The sequence below is a fragment of the Condylura cristata genome, unplaced genomic scaffold, assembly GCF_000260355.1.
Source record: "Condylura cristata isolate star-nosed mole 26May11 unplaced genomic scaffold, ConCri1.0 scaffold00021, whole genome shotgun sequence".
In the NCBI taxonomy this organism is placed as follows: Eukaryota; Metazoa; Chordata; class Mammalia; order Eulipotyphla; family Talpidae; genus Condylura; species Condylura cristata.
Window position 1 is genome coordinate 34,245,860 of NW_004567122.1, and position 21,456 is coordinate 34,267,315.

Genomic DNA, 21,456 nt, shown 5'->3' on the forward strand with positions numbered 1-21,456 from the left:
AGTGCAGCTGAGGTGGTCATTAACTTATTGCAGAGAATCAGCATGAAGATGGTAATTGCTGCCATAAATCCAAACCTTAGTAGTAAATATTTATTGGCAGGAAGTCATATTTCTGTGCCTGATAGTTCTATTACCACACAGCTACTCCAAGCTACAAGCTATTTTTAGCAAATACTTAGCAATGTCTAGAAAAAATAGAGTATAGTGTAATACTCTTAACATTCTAGGTAATTCAAAAGCCTGGTTAAACCAACAGAAAGAAAACTCTTTGTTGTGGTCACTGAGTCTAAGCACAAGTGATCTCAAAATTTATAGCAGACACTGTTTCTTCTGATTCTTCATTCTTAAGGTTTCTGGTATCCAGACAGTTTCAACATCAAATTTTGGTCAATAGTTGTGACAAGCAGTAGAAAAATTCCCATTGCATTAGGCATTCTCTGTCTATGCTTATGCAAGATATGCAAATATCTTATGCATCATAAATATACAATATAGACTATAAACTGCTTAAAGATGTGTTTCACTAATCTCATGTATGCCATACATCAAGTGTGTTCTCATTGAGTACATGAATATGGGTATGGGGGAATGAAAGAGCAAATGAGTAGACTGATAAGAGTTTCAGAGAAGAGCCCTTAAAATACCTCTCACTGACAAAAACAAAGCAGGCAATTTGTAGATCTGTATTTACTAAAATTGCTATCCATTAGAATCACCTCACAGCTTATATAAAATGCAAATTTCCAGTCCCAGTTTACTAGTCCCTCACCAACACCCCCCAACACTAAGAGCCTGAATAAGTATATCTGGATTAGGCTGAAATAATTCATGTTTTCAGTGGTCCTCCCAAGTATTTCCAATGTGCAATGAGCTTAAAATTTACTGATCTTGAAATTAATTCCCATTTTTAAAAACATGTACCAATGGAAACTGGTACTATTACAAAGTATATTCTACATGTGATTGGCTGTAAATTTTTTAACATTCTTACAAAGACCAGATATAAGTAGCCAGAAGAAAATGAATTAAAATCTACCTTTCTAATATTTAGCAAAGTCAACCTTTTAATTAAATCTGAGACTCACATATTAAAGTACCTCACAGTGGGAATATCATTCCTTGTCTTTCAGCAGAATCAAAGATAAAACCTCTCAAGTTAGACTGGAAGTATTTGGGGGAATGAAAATGTTAAAGATTTTCATAGTAAATTAGAAATAGTTGATGGAAAAATTGAAATATTGGATTCCAGACACATGGCAATGAATAGGGAAATACTGATAAACATTTCTCCTAAATACAACTACAGAAAAAGTAAATTTTTTTCCTCAAGAAATGTCACCAGTCCAGCTGTGGGAAACCGAAACATGGATATCTTGCTGTGAGGTCGGTCACTCATTATTGTGGCAGAGAACAGGGGAGCTGTGGCCAGGATGAAAAGAAAAACCAGTTAGTCAGTCTGGTGACCTCTCATAGACAGAGCAGGCTCAATGAACTTGCCCATGAAGTCCTTCAGTGAGGAGTTGCAGGTGGGCTTGGCATGTATGCTGGTCAGCCATGGATCCAGCTGCGGCAGCACTGATGTCATAACCGTCTTCCCCTTCCCTCCTGGGAGAGCTAAAAGATCTGCTGACTGGTGTACCACATGCCATCCACCACAGAAAGGAGCACCAAAGCAGCAGGACCTTGGCATTTGGGTTCCATGAAGGATGGACAGGATTTGCTTTGCAATGCATTATACCCAGTTTTTAGACTCCAACATCCCCATATCACCTGCCTCCAAATTAAAAGTTAAAAAAATATGGAAATATACCTGTCTAGGAGAAAAGGAGCATCTGAACACAAAATGAAAAAGCTGAAAGAGAAGAAATCCAAAGACCTAGTAAATAATTCAAGAAACTAAGAAGGATTTTAGGTTAAATATTGATTGCAATTAATATTAACAATTTTAAAATTGCAACATAATCCTGACAGTTTACCCAACAAGAAAGGCAGGCAGAGCATCTTAGGATGGAGAAACAAAAAGAACTTTTAATAAAGAGATTTTTTAACCATTAAGTAAGGTTAAAAATATGCTAAATAAAATGAAAATATTTTAAATAGACTTAATCAGTTAGAAGAGAGAATTTCAAAATTGAAAATAAAATCTGCATGATTCAAGTGGAAGAAGTGAAATAGATTTAAGAAAAATTAAACTGAGAAATATCAGACTACTAGGAAACATAAGGATAGTGGGTATTCCAGCTGGAAAGAGCGAGTGAAGGGAGCAGAGACCACATTCAAAAAAGTAATAGCCAAAAATTTTCCACACCAAAAGAAAGAATTAAACATGTAAGTTCAAGATGTAGAAAGAACATGAAAATGTACAATTATCTCCAAGACATAGTTGAATTAACAAAAGTCAATGATAAAAAAATGTCAAAGGTAGTTAGAAAAAATAGAATGTAACACACACAAAGGGCCCTCAATCTGATGGTCATCAAATTTCTCAGCAGATACATTCAAGACAGTGGAATATTTACTGTCTTGTAAATATTTACAATTCTAATAGATGAAAATGTCAGTCAAGAACACTCTATCCTGCAAATTTACCACTCAAATAAAATGAACAAATAAAAGCTTTCCCAAACAAACAAAAGCTAATGGAGTTTACTATCACCAGGCCTGCCCTACAAGAAATGTTGAAATGAGTTCTTCTACATTAAAAAACAAAAGGTCACAAAACCTGAATGAGATGGTACATAGTAACAGAAAATTAGAAGTATAAACAAGATTGATGAGACAACAACAAAACATTAAAAGGTAGAAGGAAAAGGGCAGAATCTGTGTAGTCAAATGATAGTAAGTCAAGATGGGCGCCAAAAGGCTATTGCAGATACAGGAAGTTTAATACAATCCTCTTGGTAACAACAAAACAAAAAACTAGACTACAGACACTTAGAATAAGAAATGAAGAAATAGAGAACCACAAAGTAAAGCCACCCAAAAGAATAAAAATATGAAACAACCAAAAAGAATTACGTAAGTAAGCCTCATATATCAATAATCACCTCAAATGTAAATGGTCTGAACTTACCCATTAAAAGACCCAGAGTGATAGACTGAATTTAAAACAAAATAAAATAAAAATTGTTGGTGAGGATGTAGAACCTTCATACATTGTTGGTGAGAATCTAAGCCTGTACAATCCCTATGGAAAACAGTATTAAGGTTTCTCAAAATATTACAAATAGGTCTCCAATTTGATCCAGCAAATACACTCCAAAGTATATAGCCAAGAATTGCAAAAACACTAATTCAAATGCACATATGTATTACTACATTCACTGCAGTCCTATTTACAACAGCCAAGTTACATGCCCATCTCAGTGTCCAAGGACAGCTGTATGATTTAAGATGTGGTATAGTTACATAATGTAATACTATATAGCTATAAAAAAATATATTGAATTTCCACCATTTGTCATAACAAACATGGAAATGGACTATCCTAAATGATATAGGTCTAAAAACAAATACTGGATTGTTCCATCATATGTGGAATATAAAAGAACAAAACAAAGGGTCAGACAAAACTGATCCAATAAGAAACCCCAGAAATGTCAATGAAAAAGCCAAGTCATGTGCTATATATTTAAAATAGACTTTTACAGAACCATGAAAATAAATTCTAGCTGTACACATTAACCTCAGAAACTTTAATGAATTTTTTAAAAAGTCACAGTAGATCACAAATGGTGTATGGTGCCATTTCTGGAAATTCTAAGGTCTTCTTTAGGGTGGAAATTATGGGCATTTCTTTAAAAACCCAGTATCTTTTGTTTCTCTAATCAGAATTATTGAAATTGGCTGTGTGGAGAAAACTTAATGTATGTTACTTTAATTTTCTTGCTTGGTTAAGCTAATCTTTAACAAGAGCCAATTAGTGCACTGAAGGAAAAACTTTCTAAGTAATATTAAGTCTTTCACATTGTCAAGAAATAGAAACATTTGGTTACTCAAAGTATTTTAAAGTTACCATTAAAATCATATATGGATAACAAAATTAAAACAACTATAAAGTTATAACTCTGATTTCACTCCCTTTTACCAAGTTTTTGTCTCTACTTACCATTAAAATATATCCAGAAAAATCTCTGTCAGCTAAGCCATTTAGTGAAGCCCATTAACTACCATTCTACAAGGGTCTTCTCAAAGTAGCAAAGACAGTGGTCATTTAAAAAGTTAAGTTAGAGGCCTCCCTGGTGGCGCAGAGATTAAAGTTTCAGCGCTATCAAGCCATAGTCAGCCACTACAGCATGAGTTCAGTCCCCCGCCAAGGAGCTGACCCACATGGCACAGCAGACTGTCTAGCAGGCTGCTCCTCTCAGCAGTGTATTTCAGTAGATCTGCCTGTTCTGCTCCCCACTCTGTCTCTGGTGAATCCTCTCACCCCCACACCTCTGGCCTATGCCCCAGTTCTTATATGCATAAATAAATCTTTTTTAAAAATGTTAATTTATAGCACATGAGCTCTCATCAAACCCCACTGTCTTCCCACCAGTGGCTCCTCACACAGAATAAAATCCAAGTCCTGCATAATCACAGTTCCAGGTTAATTCTTCATCTTTATCTCACTATGCCGACAATACTGGTTGCTTCCCAGCCCTGTCCACCTCAGGGCCTTACCATCTATTGATAAACAGCTAACTAAATGATAAAAATGTCCCATGCTACATATTTCTGCTTTAGCTGATTCTGTAGACCTGAGATGCAAGGTAAAAAATATCTTATCAGGCCTGATATGGTGGGTGTGACACTTTCCTTTGGAAACATGTTATGTACATGAATTGGAAGTCATGCATGCATTGTATTTTACACAGAATTACCTAATTATCCAAAATAGATGCTCTCCATAAGGCAATCAGGCAGTCTTTATCAGTTCTTTTAAGTATAATATATATATTTAGTACATCTATGCACATACACATCTATGTTTTTTCAGGCCCCACTCAAACTCATATCTTCACATCACCCCTTATTAAATATGCTTTTTCAATAAATATAAAGGATTCCCAAGAAAAGTACTCTTAATGAGATTTTTGAATGATTACCTGAATTTAGAGGAAGAACCTCTTTATCACTGCCAGCTCCTCTTGTTCTTTCTGGAACAACTATAATCTCTGGCTATTAACAGAACATTTTATGGGCAGAAAATGGAAATGGAAGATAGGAGAACTATAATTTAAGACATGATCTGGCTTCTCAATTAAAATGATATTAAAAGGCAATATAATCCTCTACCTCTGTCCTCATGCACAGAGTTGCTAAATGACTGGAATTCTTTCCCCAAGAGCAAGAGAAAGAAAGCCAAGCCCAGCACAGCTAGGAGCACATACAGAAAGTCAAGAGAAAAATCACAACAGGAGCAGGGCTAGGCAAGGAGGGGTCTGATGTTTTACTTTGCCTGCACTGGGTGGAATTTATTCCTGAATGCTCTCCAATATGATCTTCCAGAACTGCTCGATGGGCCACTTCACCTCATGCAGCTGCTCACACTAGGTGGCACTCAGGAATGGTTACTAACACCAGCTCCCTCAGCTCAGGAGTTCTGAGAGCTCAGAACTGCAGTGTGGCCCCAAGGGGCTTTGAAGTAAGCGTCAAGAAGAAATTCCAGCACAGAAAGACCACATGTATGAGGAGAGAAGTGTCAGTAATCTGGTGCACCTGTCTATGTTGCATACCCAAAGGCAAAGGTATTTTAGTCTTTTCTATTTTCAAGGAGTATCTAACATTTTGCTTCTTATTCTGAATGACAGATGTGAAGAGCTGGGTCTAACCACGATATGAACTTCCTGCTGCTAGGAATGTGAAGAACTGAGTCGTTCCTCAGACAAGCATGTGACAGCAGATCCAGACACCAACTCTGATGTTATCTACAATGAGAAAAATTAAAGAAATAATGGGGACTTGATATGTACTAGGAACTTTGCTCAGTTTTTTATAGGAATCATCTAAATTTGACCCTCTTCAGGATAAATATTGCTGTATGAATTCAGTCCCAAATTACAAATGTAGAAACTGAGGCAAAAGAGGTGAGTGATATCTATATTCTACTATTCTCTTAATAAAAAGCCATCTTGCTCCATGCGAACTGAAAACCCTTATATAGGTATTATCTGAAAAGCATAGCACATAATTAGCCATTGAAATTTTAACAATTTGTTTTAGCAAATTAGCTAACAGAGAGCAGAGCCCTAATTAAGGGACATATAAGGCATTAAGATTTAACAGGGGTGAAAGATTTAAGAAATTTCCAAAACTGTGTGTTCTTTGATCTATATGATTATAATTTTGATTTCAGCAAATCCAGACTCTAACATAATACTAGTTAGAGAGTAGGTACTCAAAAAATGTGTTTTGGACAAATGGATGCATAGATGGATGAATAAGCTGTTTTCTCTGAAGGTGATCAATTTCCACAGTCAGTGGGCAAACTTAGGGCAATGGAGCAATGAAAAGGGAACCAAAAGTGGGGAAGGAGCCAGCACCAGCTGCCTGTGGAAGAGGAACTGGGTGACTGAGGAAATGAGAAAGAAAAATCCTTTTATTTTACCTTTTACCTTCTTGTGCCTTATAGATTTGATAACTTTATCTGCCCCAAATATACTAATTTTAGGTTTGTTATAAAAGGGCAAGGAAAAAGCCACAGAACCTGTTTTTTTGTTTCACAAATTTTCCTTGAGTGAAAATAAGTAAACATAAACATAGTATATTTATAATACTCCCAGCATCATCTAATAATTTCTTTGGTTAATGGAAAATTCATTGAATTTTCCAAGAGAAAATATGCATAGGAAATGTGGGCTATGGTTACTTACCTATCTCCATGATGACAAGCTCTGCCTTGGATCATCCATTTAATCTAGTCATGCTTATGCATGACTCAATTTTCCCTGTATGAAAATGGTGTGAAACTAATCCAATTCAGCTTATCTCACAGGATCAGACATAACTGAAAGAAGTGACTGTGGTATGCTTGGTAAATGAAACCCCACCACAAACACCAGAGCAGAATTATCCAATTATCCCTGGCCCATTTCCAACCAGTCCCTGTTTACAAAACTCCAGAAGATGCTTAGTCTGCTGTTCTTCACCCACATTCCACAGACCTTGCACTGCCTGTAGAATCTTATCATATAGCCACGTCTCTACTAAGCAATGAGTATGCAGGCACATCACTTGTTAAGTCACTGCCTCAGAACAAGACTCAGTCTTAGTAGGTGAGCCAAGAATCCAACTATGTACTGCCTTGCTCCAGGAACACCTGTCAAGCATGGCCAGCTTGTCCCTTTATGAACCATGTGACTCACCCAATGCCTTCCAGCCTCAATTTCATTTACAAATGGTAATAACAATGCTTCCCTTCATTACCCTACAGGCTTACAATATATGGATGAAGAAAGCCATATAGCAAGACAGCTCAAAAATTATGGAGACTAAAGGTTCTACCATGGCACCTACAGTCTCTTTATACAAGTGTGAGCACCACATGGCATTCAATAATTGTGAATGAGTAACAAATATCATCAACACTATTCTTCCAAATGCATATATTAATTCAAACATAATTTAACTCAATGTACATATTTTTGAAGCAATTTTCCTCTAAAATATACAAAATAAAACAGAAAATCATGCCTCAGACTCTTGTCATCATAGCACTCACAAACAGGGAAATCAACTCTCTGAAAATGGGGCTCTCTATTCTCAGAAGCTATTTAAAAATAAGTGTAAAGCCAATAATAAGGGGGAATGGCAAGGTAATAGAAATTAAGAACTGTTAAGGCCTACTTACAGAAGAACTGAGACAGTGGGTCTTGGAGATAGTTACAATGGTAACTCCAAGCCCCATAGGCCCCCTTATCCCTTTCTAAGAAGCCACTCTCCCTCCACCTTGTACTAACACAGACCTCAAAGCCCTACACCCTTCTACTCTGTAGGGTGAATTTTGAACACTTAAAAGTAGTTACCACTGACATACTTCTAAGAGTACTATTTTACAATATCAATCAAAAACAAGCATTTAAACTGTTTAAGCCCTTTGACCCCACTAATTACAATAATCAAAAATTAAAAACCACTTTAATGTCCAACAGTAGAGAACTGATCACTTTGAAAAGCTTTTTCTAAAGGTGACTTCTAGAAAAAAAAAAAAAGTGACACCCTAAAACCTAACCTGGTCTCCATGGGCATAATTTTTCACAAATGCATTTCCTGAATCATATCTTCATCTGATAGCACTTACCAACAAACCACCAACATCATTAACATTTGAGATTCTTATTCAGGAAAGACAAGACTGAATGCACTCCTTTTGCAATTAGGAGGCCTGCATGTGGACAAGAGTTGGTAGGCAATCGTGGTTAACAAAACTTGTAAGATATCCACCCCCAACCTCAAGATTCTCACTGTCTGAACTATAATCCTGCATAATTCCCTCTTCTTAAAAACAAGTGGGACTGGCCCTCCCTGGTGGCGCAGCGGGTTAAAGCACTGCACTAAGAAGCTAAAGCCACTTCCGCATGAGTTCGATCCCCGCCTGCCCCGGAGGTGACCACATGGCGAGACAGACCTCTCCTGGCCCGCCCGCTGCTCCCCTCAGCAGTGTACTTCGTAGATCTGTCTGTTCTGCTCCCCACTCTGTCTCTAGTGAATCCTCTCACCCTCCGCGTCTCTGGCCTGTACCCAGTTCTGTATGAATAAATAAATAAATCTTTAAAAAAAAAAAAACAAGTGGGACTTGTTTTTAATAGTACTCTTATGGTTTCACTCCTTCATTATGCTGCATTATATGGCAGAGGGGATTTTTTCAGATTGAATTAAGATCTCTTGTGTCGGTTAGCTTTGAGGTTATTAGAAAGGCAGAGCTGGGGGTGAATATGGCCTAATAAAGTATGCCTCTACAGGCAGTCTGAAAAATAATAGGAGAGTGTCTGCCCTGACCATGAATGGGGTAAAATAAATGGTGTGAGAAAGTGGCCCATGGACAGATGACTTCCTTGACAGCCATCAAGGAAGCAAGAAACTCAATCCTTCATGTACAAGAAAATTAATTCTACCACAAAATGAATGGAGTTTGGAAGCACATTTTTCCTTATGTCCAGATGAAAACACAACTGAACAAAACTTTGGTTTTAGCCTTGCAGACCCTGTATTGAGTATGAGCTAGCTCGTATCTGTACTTCTGACCCACAAATACTTTGAAATGATAAACTTGTGCTAAGTGTACAATAACTTATTATGTAGAATCAAACACCCCAAACACAGTGGGAAAGAAAGTTCTAGAATCAAATTACTTCCCACTGAGTAAAAGATTTTCAAATACGGTATGTTTCAGATCTGGGATCTGCATCAATCTTAGCATGAATGGCAAACTAATTCACAGTTCCCTCCCACCCTGCCCTTCAACCACAGCAGAAGCAAAGAGCCATTCACAGGATAGAAGAAGGTAGCTCCAATCATCTCCCACTATTCTATAGGACTGTTCATTTGAATAAGGCATCAGACAAGCACTGAGTTGGGAAGCTTTGCATCAACACACTCCAATAGCACACTTTGCTATTCTGATTTCCTAGGGGAAAAGAAAAAGTTCACAAGTGTACTCAATCGCTGTCAAATCAGCGCCCTACTTGTATCTCTCTGGAGCAGATGCTGCTGGCTCTGGGGCTCATTACAGTAAATGGGCACTGTTTTTCCTTGCTTGTCACATCTATACGCAAATGGGGGGTTGTCTTGAAAATCAATGCAGCCATTTCTGAAGAAATTTTATGAGACGCATCCAGATTTGCAGTGAATAATGCACACGATATAAAGGTCACACTCCCAGCATCCCAACAGCAGAACAAGCTAGGATTCCTGTTCTCCTCCCACTGAGTCAGAACAGATGCCTTGGTTCCTTCCTCTCAGCAGCTGATAGAAACATTGCCTAAGATGATATAAACCCTGTGATTTCCCCACACATATATTTTAAGGATCAGGTGAAGATATGATTCAGGAAATAGCTTGCCTTCCTTTCCCCCACATATAGGTAAATTTTGAAGAAAGGTAAATACTGACATATTTGCCTAAATGGCTGCAATAACCTCAAAGTTGGTCTTCTTGCTGCTAACCTACACTTCAATCTGCTCAGTTACTTTCTAAAACACAATGTAATCGTGTCATTCACACAGTTCATCCCTATATACACAAAGCAAATATTGCTTAAAATTCCATGAGTCCTATAGATTAAGTCCAGAGTCTTAAACATGATCCACAAGATCCTTTAAGACCCTCTCATGTCTCCAAATTCTGCCACCTTGCACTCAATGCACCACCAAAAACTTACTTGCAATTTCCAAGGCACACCATGACCTGCATCACCTGTACTAGAAAATATACTGTATCTTCCACTCAGAATATTACTCCTCTACCCTTCTCACCTGATTAAATGATTCATTCTTCAGATCTCCAAATAGTGTCATTTCCCAAAGAGATATTTTTTGACCCCTGAAATTGTCAGTTAAAACACTTTTCAAGGTGTTTCCCCTCTTCCTTAACTTTGGAGACACTTAGCACTCCATAGTGGTGGTATATTCACAGAGTTTTCTCTCCCTTGTTCCTTGTCTTCTCTATCATCATCATCACTGATTTTTTTTTAAAAGATTTATTTATTTATGTATACAGAACTGGGATACAGGCCAGAGGTGCAGGGGCGGCGAGAGGCTTCACCAGAGACAGAGTGGGGAGCAGAACAGGCAGACTGACGAAGTACACTGCTGAGGGGAGCAGCGGGCAGGTCAGGAGAGGTCTGCCACACCATGTGGTCACCTCCGGGGAAGGCGGGAATCGAACTCATGCTGAAGTGGCTTTAGCTTCTCAGTGCTGCGCTTTAACCTGCTGCGCCACCAGGGAGGGCCATCATCACTGATTTTAACCAGTTCACTGCTTTATCTTCATAACAGTATATGGTAAAGAGTATATCCTAAATGTCACTGAATAAGGGAATGAGCGAATTAAATCATTTAAAATATATATTTACAAAAGTTATATTGCCTCCAGAACAAAGCCTCAAACTCCATTTCTCAACCTCCTCTACAATTTCTCTCCATACTCAGTAGTGTCTAGACAGAGTAACCATTATTTCTGTCTATACTCTACACCATCCTACCTTGAGCTACCACAGAACACTGCATACCAGAATCCAATTCAAGACATTTGCTCCATAAAGATTTACTTGGTTCCCTCCAATGTGGAATTAAATTGTCTTCTCCTTGTCCTTACAACATCTTCATGCCTTCTATTAAGTAGAATTTTGGCTTGGATTGTTTATGTTTATGTCTGTTCAACTGAAGTACAAATTTCTTTAGGACAGCTATAGTGTTTAGTTATCACAGAATCTAAAATGGTTCTTAATATATACTTATAATGTTATGTAATGTAGAGCCTACTTTATGTAAGATAATTGTGCACTGTTAATGTGGTTTTATCATGAAAGGGTATAATAGCAATAATTATAAATAATATAGTACCTACTAAGTGTTAACTGAATGCCATGTATGTACCAAACTCTGGATGAATGTTTATTTGTTCCTATGATATACTAAAAATTTACATCTCCACCTTAAAGGTGAGGAAATTCTAATAATTTATATAAGCTGACAACAAGCATATAGTAAGGAAGTGACAGATCCAATATATGAATTCAAGCCTGCATGGTCCTGGTGCCTGCCCTCTTTCCACTAAAATAGTATTGAGTCCTAGAGTGAGTTAGGTTTAATTAGGCAGCTTCAGGGACAGTGCAGGCAGGAACTTTGGGAGGGTTTAAAGCTTCTGAAATAAGGACAGAGAAATCCAGGAGGGCTAATGAGGGCAGTAAATTTTAAGGCTAATAAGGAGAGTAAATTCTACAGAGGCAATGAAAGAAAGACTAAGACATGACATGAGCTGTAAAGCTGGACACAGCTGCCCAGGGAAGTACAGCCTCAGAGAGAGCCAATCATAGAGAGGATAACGAGATTTTGGAATGGAGAAAAAGGTTTCAATATGCCCTAGACACAGGCCCATTCAGCTTCTGTCCTTCCCTGGCCTGGTTCCACCAGCCTGAATGTTCTACTTTATGTCTGTTCCTTAATTTTTTTATTTTCTTTCTTGGGCCCTCCCTGGTGGTGCAGTGGGTTAAAGCACAGTACTAGGAAGCTTAAGCCATTTCCGCATGGGTTCAATCCCTGCCTGCCCCGGAGGTGACCACATGGCACGGCAGACCTCTCCTGACCTGCCTGCTGCTCCCCTCAACAGTGTACTTTGTCCATCTGCCTGTTCTGCTCCCCACTCTGTCTCTGGTGAATCCTCTCACCCTTCGCATCTCTGGTCTGTGCCCCACTTCTGTACGAATAAATAAATAAATAAAAATGTTTTTCTTTCTCTAAACAAATTTGCCTCTTTTCTCTTGCTTGCCTAAACATCAGCAAAGTTCCTGCTGAGACAACAACCCGTGGTGGTCTAGTGGCTGAGACTCCATGCGCCACTGCAGTCTCAACATTCCATTCCTGGCTAGGAAACTAGACATTAGTATATCAGTATTTAGTCCCTCTGAGTATGCAATGTGACTCCAACCACCTACATCCTTTCAACAACCTAAGCCTTCAAAGTGGTCTGATCGTATTTATTTCTACAGTCTTAATGAGCTTAAAAAGTAGCAAAATTTAAATAAAATAAATGTCTCTTAAACTAAGGGGAAAAAGCTTCACAAAAATGTTTGAAGGATCAGTGTCATGTTTGCTCTTGCTGACAGGCAATAGGCAGTCAATGGCCTATAAGAGATTTACTCCACCAGGGCACATGTCCACCAGTGACAACCAGTACCTGAACCAAATTTGTCTCTACATGGTTGGCAATCTGGCTTACACATGTCCAAATCCACATATCTAAAATGAAACAAATGCCTTTGCTTTTGCAACATGTAAGTCAGGAGTGTGGACTCCTTACAAGGGAAATTCAAGGATGGGAGAGAGGGTATAGAAGGTTACCTGATAGCAGTTGAAGGGTGAGACTTCTCATTTTTTTCACATCCTGTTTTCTTATTTCCAGTATCTCACTTAATTCAGCACTATCTGTATCACTCCCTTCATTTAAGTACTGTTAATATACCAACAGAGAAATGAAAAAATTGACACTTTATCTACATGATATTTAGTCACTCAGCTAAGAAGAGGTGCAGTAATTAAACCCCTGACCACTCTGATATACTGGCTTCCAATATCTACTCTGTATCTTATGCTGACAATAAGCACCACCAAAGCTTATAACTAAAGAGTATGCTGAGAACTGCTCTTTCTGCAAGACTGCTCAAAACAAGACAAAGAGAGCCCCCAAGCAAACCAACCCAAACAACTTCTTACTCCAGAGGTATTCAAATCCCAAAGCTACTTTCCCAAGCATCTGAATGATTGTCCCAAATCTTGACCTATTTCCAACTTGTGTAATTACATTGTCTTTTTAATTACCCTTGGGTGTTCTGCTGGGTGAAACCCTCACCCTGACTGTCCTCAGCCACTGAACAATGTTGCCAGGCAGCCATTAAACAGCTGTTTCTATCCATCACAAGAGGTAGATAGATATCTAATGGGAATGGAAATATTCTTTCAGAGTTTCACAACTTAAAACAACAGAAAATTGCCTGTGAGTCCTTTTGGGGGTAAAGAATCCAAACTCTGAAGACATACTATCTTAAAGGATTAACCCTGAGATCAAACTGCAGCCTATGGAGAAGTATTACTGAACTACTACATTTTTTTAAATGAGAATAATTCTGTATAGGTAAGATAATCAGTTATTCTCCCTCTCTAGGCTATTTCCACTCTACAAATTCTATCCTTTCATCAAAATTAGTCTATCTATAGAAAGAGGAAGTGAACTGCTCAAGGAAGGAGATAATACAGCAGAGAATGAAACTTTACCTTTTATGGAGTCTAAATAAAGGCTACTAAGCCTCAAACCAGAGATTAGACCCCAAAATTCTTCTAAATTGAATTATTTCACATTCAATTCATGTGAGAAACTGCTCATAAAAAGATAAAAGGTCTTCAGATGCACTGAAATACTGATAATATCAACTAATTTTCATGGGTACTACATAATGCTAGACAATAGATTGTCCCATTTCACAGGTGAGCAAATGAAATTTCAAAAATGCAGGTTACCTGTCCAGGACTCCATCCATGGCAAATGGTAGGATGAGGTCTCTCAGTCTCTAGAAACTAACCTTCTCAAATTTACCCTACATAATTTGTCTATACAATTTCAATTGTGTATTCTCCTTGTTAAGGCCCAAAGAGCTGCCCAGATTAGAACTTTTCTGTACAAAAAAAAAGGCAGTTCTTATAATTAAATCATACTCTTAACTGTTAAGATGAAAATTTTGTTAATAATAACGAATAACCATTTAGAAGAGAACTCCAGTGTAAGAGAAGCTACATAAAGACCCATAAAGCACTTCACAATTGCATTATCATTTTTAGAATTACTAGTAGTATTACTGAAAATAGCACTATCATAGCAGATCCTCTCCATTTTGCAAAAAAAAAAAAATCTGACCACTGAATTTCACTCCCATTTTAGGATTAACAATTAATTCATTCAAATGCAGCCCTTTTATCCCTCCCCCTTATAATTAACCATTAACTGGCTCCAACAACATCCAGGAAGTTTGAAAAATTGATTGTTGTATTTCTAATAAGAATCTCTGTATCTCTCTGGGGTTGATAGTAGCATCAGAAACTACTGATTGCTATTAAAAAATAAGGGAAGGCCAACCATCTTGATTCTGATCACCTACATTGCTGGTTTCCTGGATACCAGGAACCTTAGTCTGGGAGGGCTCTATGTCCTGCCCCAGATAGAAACAGTTAGGAAAAATCAACTTTCAACTCAAGAGCAGGGTATGTGAGGGGCACTTGATGGAAGTTTAAAGCAGTGAAATATAAAGTGGATAAAGCCAAAAGGGAGGTTAGAAATAATTAACAAGTCATTAACTATGGAGTTTCTCAAGATCAGGACACGAGATGGGGTAGAGAAGATTAACTTTCACTACAGAATGTTAGTAACTCCAAAGTAATAAATACCACAAAGTAATAAAATTGCATCAAACAACACTATAAAAGGTCACCCCTTGCTCTGGAAAAATGCAATTCTTACATTAAACAACCACCCACTTCTATCTATGCAAGTAATTTTTTCTTAATAAATTTGCTGTGTCCTCTGAAGGGAGACTGCTAATTTCTTTCTCAGAGGGATCCAACATTCATACACCTACATTACTGCTACTACTGTGGTGTTATCAGAAAGTCTGTGAGACATGACTTTATCTGTTCTGTGCTGTGGGCTCCTACTAGTTGGGGACTAAGATATACCCTGACATGGGTGCTTTCTGTATGTATGATGATACACAATACCATGGCATAATCAGAGTAACTGTTAACCTAAGATGACATGGTCTTCCTCACACCACTCACACAAACTCACACACACCCTCTGTCCCTTTACTTGTTGAATTTTCTCCCAAGAACTTACCACTATCTAAATGATCTAAAAGCATTTATTTGGATGTTTGATGTTCATTCTTTCTCTTTGCTATGTAATGTAAACTCTAGAATAGAATGAATCATCTTGGATGTAACAATATTCGCAGAGTACTGGAAATAAATATTTATTAAGTAAAGTTTCCACTGACATGAAATCAGTGCAATGTGTGAATTTGTTTTTATATAGATCTGTCTGAAGATGGATACTATAAACAAACATAAAAGATGGAAGAAACCTAAAACATTTGTATGATGTGTTCTCTGACAGTTTTACCAAGTAAAGTTTTCTAATAGCATATGTCCCCTTCAACACCGAGGAAGCAGTGAGAAGACATGAGCAGTGGTCCTACCTTGTTCTTTGATAAGACAGGTATAGACATGTAGTGCTTGCCAATTCTTGACATGGCTCATGCCAGATTGCAATGAAGCTAACTCAAGCAAAGATGATGCTTTAGATTTTAGATGCTTTTATTATACCTGTATTAAGTGATGCTTTACCCCTGAGTCTATTTCTCAAAAGAATTCATAGTGAAATGCCAAAGAGCAATAAAGGAATAGATTAGTCTTTCCAAAATCATGTAATTCTGGCTGTAACAGATCATGTATGAAGGTCCCTGTGTAGCAAGTTTGAAAATGTACCTAATGGAAGGAAAACTATCTCCTCCATGAAACTCTAAGACAAATGTGGGTGATATTAAATTGGGATATAATAGCAGAAACAGAAGTATTTTACACTGAAAATAATATATGGAAAGAGTGAGTGAATAAGTATTAATCCCACTTCTAACAGAACACAACACAACTTGAAAATAAAAGGGTGAAGGGTAAGATGGGGCTGAGGTCATATAGGTGTGAGCATTTCTGATGACATCCAAAACTCATTTATTAAAATGTCCCATGCCAAATTCCCTGAGAGCTGTTTCAGTACACAAAGATCTGGCATTGGGATGATAGCTTTTGAGTCAATGTTCTGAATCCCCTGATGAGGCTACAATCATTAACACCTCACTTACCATAGCCCCAAGATTTCTGAAATCAGCGTTCTGTCCTCCTTATTCATGTTCAATGTGATATGGAAACTACTCAAGTGTGATGTCAGGTAAATGCCTTATGTTGGTGCTCTCAAGTGTTTTCTTTGGTCCATAAAATATTTTTGCACCAGTGAATTGGTGGTGGGAATTTTATGGGGAATACACCAAAGAGGAGAAAGATACAGTGTACAAAAAAAAAAAAATGAAGAATGATATAAAACACACACACACACACACACATTCAAAATAAATTTGAAAATGTATAAAAAAAAATCAATGCTGAGGGTCCTCCCTGGTGGCGCAGTGGGTTAAGGCACAAACTAAGAAGCTAGAAAGCCACTTCAGCACGAGTTCCATCCCTATCCCCTGAGGTGACCCACATGGTGCGGCAGACCTCTTCTGACCCACCTGCTGCTCCCCTCAGCAGTGTACTTCATAGATCTTATTCTGCTCCCCACTCTGTCTCTGGTGAATCCTCTCACCACCCCTGCACCTCTGGCCTGTACCCCAGTTCTGCATGCATAAATAAATCTTTTTTAAAAATCAATGTTTAATAAATGGAAAGTTTCGTAATGAAAAAAATTCAGTTTCATATTCTCTTCAATTTCATTTTCTTTCTGTCATTGAGTCTGTATTTCCAGAATGTAAAATCAAGAAGTTAAAGAGACAGGGCGTACAGTCTCCAATACTTTCTATGATATCCCAACGGTAAGGTCTATTGTTTACTGGCACTATTTTTTACTTAGATTGTGTTTTTCTTTAATAAAACACAAAAGAATAGAACACACAAGAATTAAAAACAAAGAGCTGGGCCCTCTCTGGTGGCGCAGCGGGTAAAAGCATAGCACCGAGAAGCTTAAGCCACTCCCGCATGAGTTCGATTCCCGCCTGCCCCGAGGAGATCCACATGGCGTAGCAGACCTCTCCTGACCCGCCCGCTGCTCCCCTCAGCAGTGTATTTCGTCGATCTGCCTGTTCTGCTCCCCGCTCTGTCTCTGGTGAATCCTCTCACCTTCCGCATCTCTGGTCTGTACCCCAGTTCTGTACGAATAAATAAATAAATAAATCTTTAAAAAAAAAAAACAAAGAGCTATATTTTTCTTAGAACAGACAATTGAAATAGATTGCTTAGAATAGATAAGGCTACGAGAATTCAAATAACTTTTTTTTAAAGATTTATTTATTTATGCATACAGAACTGGGGTACAGGCCAAAGGTGGAGGAGGTGAGAGGATTCACCAGAGACTGGGGAGCAGAACAGGCAGATTGAGGAATTAGACAGCTGAGGAGAGCAGCAGATGGGTCAAGAGAGTCTGCAACATCATGTGGGTCAGCTCCCTGGCCAGCGATTGAACTCATGCTTCAATGGCTTCCAGAGCCTCATGGTGCTGTGCTTTAACCTGTTTTGGCACTGGGGAGTGCCCCCAAGTAGCTAAATGACTTTCAAGTACAAGTTGGAGGATTCACCTCTCAAATATTAAAACTACAGTAACTACGATAATATATTGGCCATAGAAAATAATCAATAGAATATACAGAATCTAAAAACAAATATAAATAGATGATAGCTGGGTGGATGGACAGACAGATGTACTGATGGACAAACAGATGGATGATTAAGTACATGATAGTGTTACTAAGCAAGGGAGAAAGATGCCCTGTTTATAAGTATAAGATATCAATGCTGTAAAATAAATTGATTAACAGTCTTATTTTATACTTGGTATGTTGCTGGTGTATTTAAAGCCCTAAATCCAAAACATAAAATTTTAAAACTTTAGGAAATATAGAATAACACATTTATGGTACTAGGTTAGGAAAGGACTGTTAAATAGTGTATACAAAGTATAGCCATAGGCGAAAGATAGAGTTAACTATTTCAAACCTTCAACAAAAAAGTATCATTAGTAAGCTAATATAAAACATAAACTAGTAGTAAAAGATATTTGTAATACATTTAACTGGCAAAGGAATCATATAAGGATTACTTCAGATTAATAAGGAATAAAATAGAAAAATAGACAAGATTTAGACAAAAGATTATGTGATTTAGACAGAAGAGATTATCTGAATTGTCAATAATAACATAAAGATAAATATAATTAATGGAAAACGCAAATTTTGAGTTGCAATTTCATGTACATTAATGGTAAAAATGCAAACTTGACAATGTCATGCACTGCTTACAAAGTAGAGAAATGGACAATTTCATATACCACTGTGGGAAGTAGAAATTCTTTTACCACTCATTTTGGTAAGGAATTTAGATCTCAAACTTGAAGATAGGTATACAACTTTTTAAATTATTGTAATCAGGATGTACATACCATTGGTTCAAATAAGTCTACTTACAGGTATATTCTGAAACTCTTGCACATATGCTAAAGGGGCACATCCAAGAATTAATTATATTTTGGATAATGTTTTATTTTGTTTAAAAATTATCTACCAGGGCCTCCCTGGTGGTGCAATGGGTTGAAGCACAGTACTATGAAGCTATGGCAGCCACTGCAATCTGAGTCCTATTCTCGGCCAGGGAGGTGACCCATATGGCATAGCAGACCTCTCCTGACCCACCCATTGCTTCCCCTCTGCAGTGTATTTCAGTAATTCTGCTCCCCACTCTGTCTCTGGTGAATACTTTCAGCCCCCAAACCTCTGTCCTATACCCCAGCTCTTGCATATATAAGTAAAATATAAACCTTTTTTTAAAATTACCTATGATTTTATTTTTATTTTTTGCCATACTTAAGACTGGGAACAGAAAAAAATCACAGTAACATTATGATAGCAAATACTATTTTGTTTCCCCAACAAAGTAAAAAGCAAAACTGACAAAATGCACTGTAAATAATGTTTTAAATTATGCTTATTGTGGTAATGTTGATTTATAACACTGCCTATATTTCAGAGGTATAGGTTCACACCTCTCAAGTGTATCTTATCACACCACCAAAGAACAAATAATCTTTCACCATAGTCCACTGAGTCCCTATCCTGTCATATTCTACTAGACTCTGGTCTGCAATGACATTTCAGGGCGTTGTTTTTTTTTTTCTGATCCTTTGTTCTTTTTTTTATAGTCTACATATGAGTGAATTCATCCAATACTTGCCCTTCTCCTTTTGACTTAACCCCCTCCTCTATTTTGTGGTAAACAGCAAGACTTCATCTTTTTGATAGCTGAGTAGTATTTCATTCTGCACGTAATAAAGGTGGACTATAATATAACCACCAAATAATCCTTGCAAATATTCAAACAATGATCTACTTTGTTAGTAAACCTATGCGTATGTGGCAAAAATATTCCTACACATAAAAGTAACAGAACTTCATCTACAAAATAATGACTATATTTAGTAAAGAAAGTTGACTAGGATTGAGTTTCACTGTTCTTAAATTTTTAATTCCTTGAAGACAATTTTTTTCTTCTTTTATTTTTTCTCTTTGTCCTTGATTTGCCCCAGTTTTAGTAAAATAGGTGTAGATATGGTCTTCTTTCTACTTTCCTGCCTAGGTTTTGTGACTCACTTACTTAAATAAATGACTTAAGATGTGTTTACAAGTTAGAAAAATTGATCGTTATATCTTCAAATAAGACTTTTATAATATCTTCTAGTCATTTTGTGGACCACACAATATGTAGGTTTGAGTAAGCGTATGCACATATGTAATCTTTCACCTATCCTTTCATTACTTCATGCTTGAATTTAGATATTTTCTCTCCTATCCTGCAGTTCAGTGCTTCATCAGCTAAATCTTACATGCTATTTAAACTATCTCCTTAATACATTTCAATTATTCATTTGGTTCCAAATTTTTATTAGGTTCTCTTTTTTAGTTTCCAGGTTCTTATCAAAATGCCTTATCTTGTCTTTCAATTCACTGAACATATTACTTGTAATTTTTTGACTATAGTATCTGGATCACCTGTCGGTCATTTTTTACGATCTCTTATAGCTTGTTTATTGTTGTTTTGGCAAATCTTATCTTCCATGCCTGAAATATTATTATATATATGAATATATAGACAATACCTGAGATTCCAAATTATGTTATCCTCCCATCATGTCTCAAATAATACATACCCAATCACAAAAGGACCATACACAAAACTATACTTGAGTTACTATGAGAGCTAATCTCTTAAAAATCAACTATTACTCCTAGGATCCTAATTGGATACTTAAGATTTTATGAAGTATTTTCTTCCTTGGAAAACACTGATGTCGACTTTCACCCCTCAACCTGAGAAGTATTTTGAATGCTACATTCAATTTCTTAAGCTCTTGAAATCAACAATTATCTGAAGGAGTGAGGTAGCAATGAATGCCATTACCTCTGGGGTTCTCTTCTTTCTCAAATCTCTGCTCTCCAAGTCCAAACTTTCATAGTGGTTTTCAAAAACCTTCAACTGGAACTTTTAAATATATTACCCAGCCATTGTTGTTGTTGTTCTCATGCAGAATTTTGGTAAGAAATAACATTATCTAGGGCCCTCCCTGGTGGCGCAGCGGGTTAAAGCGCAGCACTAAGAAGCTAAAGCCACTTCCGCATGAGTTCAATCCCCTCCTGCCCCGGAGGTGACCACATGGCTGGCAGACCTCTCCTGACCCACCCGCTGCTCCCCTCAGCAGTGTACTTCATCGATCTGCCTGTCTCCCCACTCTGTCTCTGGTGAATCCTCTCACCTTCCGCATCTCTGGTCTATCAGTGCAATGTGTGGTTTGTACCTTATATAGATCTGTCTGAAGATGGATACTATAAACAAACATAAAAGATGGAAGAAACCTAAAACATTTGTATGATGTGTTCTCTGACAGTTTTAC